Source organism: Macrosteles quadrilineatus, unplaced genomic scaffold (assembly GCF_028750875.1).
Source record: "Macrosteles quadrilineatus isolate MER2022 unplaced genomic scaffold, UCM_ALF_1.0 Scaffold_9__3_contigs__length_116548681, whole genome shotgun sequence".
Classification (NCBI taxonomy): domain Eukaryota; kingdom Metazoa; phylum Arthropoda; class Insecta; order Hemiptera; family Cicadellidae; genus Macrosteles; species Macrosteles quadrilineatus.
This window is the reverse complement of record NW_026542602.1, coordinates 69,323,563-69,327,688: the sequence shown is the minus strand read 5'-3', so window position 1 is coordinate 69,327,688 and position 4,126 is coordinate 69,323,563. Positions and strand designations below refer to the sequence as shown.

The following is a 4,126-nucleotide window of genomic DNA, read 5'->3' as shown; positions in this document are numbered from 1 at the left end:
AGGGGTTTTTAGGTCACCCATCCGTCTGTACAAATGAAAACCACTAAAGGAAAATAACCATATTAGGAGGATTAAACAACCCCTAGTCATAAAAATGATGCCAAACCTACAAAACAGTACGAGTGTTACAAACTGATGTACAAACTGAACGTGGGTCATATTGAATATGTTATTACCTGAGTTCAACAGATTTTACTTCCTTTGACTTGTATGTGTTGGTAAAATTTATATGTAATGTATACCATATTAAAATATTACCATTTCAGTACTGTTTATGTTGGCTAACACTATATTTCAAGAAATCTGTTTATTATAATCATTATACATTCGTATTTAGAAATAAAGCAGCCCAAAGCTGTTGTTGTAGGAAGCCCATATATTCTCTGGAATATCTGGCTCGAATACTTCTTCGGTCAAATCATCGTAGTCTTCTTCGTGGCCACCCCAAGCTTTCAGTAAGATACCTCCATGTTGTACCGAGCTGTCCTATAAATAATTCACTTTGGTGTCATCTTTAAGCCGGGTTTTCCTAGACGCGGAAGAGGAGCGTGGAGAACGGAGGGCGGAGAGCTCAAACCAACGCATTTCATTTCATTTATATGAAAACAGTAACATTAAATTACCTAATACAAGAGAAGTTCGCTCTCCGCGCTCCACTTCCACACCTAGGAAAACCTGGCTTTAGATCCAAATTAAATGGTATCTATTGGTGAATTTTTATCTCTACTAGGTAAATAGATTCCCATGATTCACAAAGGGGTGAAAATATATACTGAAACAACAACATTACAAGCTTAGGTTATGCTAAGAGGGAATTAAGTTCAATTATATTATCAAGTCATTATGTTCTGGTGTTCCTTGTTTTAAACTCTTAAAGCAACCAATGGTTTACTTTCATGTTTTGCGGAAGTAATTTTGTTTAATGCTTTAACACAAAAAGTAACCAAACTATAATATTAGAGTGAACAATTTCAGTTCGATAACCTTAATCTATAAGAAACATGATTCTGATGCATATTACCTGATCAGCCCCTAAAACAATAACCAACAAGACGCTGACGAAGAATAAAGTCAAGAGAAAACTGAATATAATGTATCTGAAACAAGTTATGCACTGAGATTAAATACGTTCTATATGTTAATATAGTTTACTTAAACTTCGTTTATAAAATAACTGGCGTATGTATTCAAAGAAATTCTTCTCAATAGTTGATTGGTGACATCAATTATGTAATTGTCAATTATTTGTCAATTAATTGTCAATCAATTATCAATTACGTGTTATGATTGGTTTCAGGACCATAATTATGTAAGAGGTGACGTTTTTTTTATTACGATTACAAAATGCTTTTTAATGTTAAGCAAATTTTTGTGAACAATAATTTTGTAGAAAAACTTGGAACAGTTTGCATATAAATCACAAACACCGAATCACATTATTACGTTTTATTTGCAAATAATGTAGCAATATCATATTTTATATAAGGCCTTGGACAGTTGTTTAAAAATTGTAATCCACCTCATTCTAATTTAATATAATTATAAACAAAGTTTTTTACGAAAGAAATCTGTTTGGTTTTTAAAAAACCTTATCACTTTCAACTTTAATTTATTGACCAAATGTTAATTATGTCCTTATTAGAAAATGATCAAAACACGAAATACTGCCTGATCGAAGATAAATTAATCATGACTGAAACACCTTTTAAAACATAATTTCTGTTTCAAAAAATAATGTATATTACCTTTGATTAATTTATTTAAATTCATTCGCGAAACAAAATAATATAAATAAACATTTTATTATCAGAGCATTTATTATAAACCTAAACTTTTATGATACGTGAATAAGTGTTTAATTAGTTACAGACAAAAATAACACTAATGACTCACACAACGTTTATGAACCGTAGTAGGCTAATCAGTAGCAATATGTATTTTAAAAAATACACAATAAACCACAATTGGTTGTCTAACTATCGCTTTAACATATAGAATAAATAAGAACTAGTGTATTGAATTACTCAATATTTCAATTATTGAAAAGCGCACTACATTAATACACAGAAAAAAAAACATTAATACAAAATATTCTACATACTAGAAAGAATATCACACAAAACGAACCCCATTTTCTACAGAATGTGCTGTTGACTGATCTCCACGCTCATGGTGCTTCGCTCCATTTACATCTGTAATGGAGCGAACCCTATCTCAAAAACAATCGATTCTTCAGAGCGAGAATCAAAAACTGTTTCTTGAACGAATCGTCTGCAATGTGCTATTTTTGCGTGACATTATTTCACATTGGATCTTAAACTTGTGTGCTAAATGTAAAACTGCCCCCACCACAGCAAAGCAAGTTTTTTTTTAAATATTATCAACATTTAAATAAACTAGAATGTATGCGTAAATTAGATGTGTTTTTCTATCAGTTACACAAACTTACTTATTTCTTTAAACACTTCATTAGCTCCAAAACAGTCTATGCAGTATGTTAGTAAACTGTAAATTTTACCAGAACAATTTTACATTTGATGCGTATTCCAGAACTGGGTAATTCTATAAGTTTTGTTACATAGGATTTTTCTAAACAATTTAATACCTTTAATTTTCTCCAGTTATATTGCAAACTAAGAACCAACTAACCAATCTCATTTTGCATTTGGTAACTGATTTAATTGGATTACTCTAGTTTATACGATTGGACGATTATTATTGTAATCCCTATAAATCCCATATTTTTAAAATGTAATACAGTATATCACAACTATATTTTCATTTAAATATTTCCTTCTGGCATAATTATTATGATTATTTGAAATGTATAATCTGTTAATGTAGGTAGATATACTACGTCGCCGACTTCTAATGCCAAATCACTAAATGACGGTTGCATGGATTATAAATTGCCTTACACAAAAACCTTCCCCTGGCACTAAAAAATCATCAAATTCGGCGCACTCGTTCTCGACTTGTGAAATACCATCATAAAAGGGGATTCATTTTTATTTATATAGATTTTAATATAATATCGGACTAAGAGTCTGAAATTGCTTTGTAAAAGGCACAGTTATCAGTAAATACATACCCCCACCAAAGAACAACTGCAGACTAAGCGAATTTCCATTCGCATGATCAGATTTTCAATCAAATATTTCCTTAAATGTAAGCTGTATTAGGTTTAATGAATAATCCATACCTAGCCACTGCAAGGAAAGCTATAAAGTGTGTTACTAGCAAAAGATAATAATTTGGTATAAAATAACGAAATTTTCCAAATTTTTTAAAAATAAATCCACAAACGAGTAAACAACAACGGTTTACTCATTTCCCATAGGAATAACATGAGAGTTATTTTTTCAATTGTTTGTATCAAATACTTGGTATAATCGTTTTCTGCGTTTTTATTAATTATACCTTCTTGTTTGTTTGGTGTAAATCAATATAAACTGTTACCATAGTTATTATCTTGTAATAATCAGTAAGAAAACAACTGTTGTTCAGCTGGATTCCGACCCATTTCAAAGCTCTTCAAACTTGTATATAACGCAACAGTGCTCAGAGTTTAAACAGTGGAGTGTTCGTTGTTTTCCCGCGGGACATTTTGGAGCAAATGAAAGGTAAGCGTCATATTTACAGCCGGTTTTAATGATAATACCCAATGATCTGAGGATTACAATATTTACCTGCAAACAGAACTGTTTATGATTGTTTGAGCTCCACTCTAATCATATATTTTATAAATTTAACAAGTAATATTTCTCGTTCTACAGTATTATAAAAATAATTGCAACCATCTCAAAGAAATACTTGAGTGTTATTATTCAAACCGATGATTAATCATATATTTTTTTTACGATAAGCAAACGAATTGCGTAAGGTTGTGTTATAAGGGAAACTATAGCCTAACAAGATATTTTCCTAAATGGGTGTTACATCCTCAATATAAAACTGTTACAACCGTTTTTAGTTTAGGACAGTTAGAGATATAACGAACACTAAAGACAGTTGAAAATAATACGTTTTGACATATTGGTAGAGTAAATTATGTCTCCATTGGCAGGTGTAAATTTACTTGTGATTAAAATATAGTGAGAAAAATCAGATTAAAGGAGATATTTCT

The 4,126-nt window shown here is 30.7% G+C and overlaps 1 long non-coding RNA gene across 1 annotated transcript; it reads right to left on the bottom strand.

Annotated features, from left to right (window-relative positions):
• Positions 1-292: 292 nt before the first annotated feature.
• Positions 293-1,098, bottom strand: LOC129002110 (uncharacterized). Its single transcript, XR_008491537.1, has 2 exons — positions 1,022-1,098; positions 293-486 (listed from the first exon to the last, which is right to left on the bottom strand). It is a non-coding gene; the product is annotated as an uncharacterized LOC129002110 (long non-coding RNA).
• Positions 1,099-4,126: the final 3,028 nt, after the last annotated feature.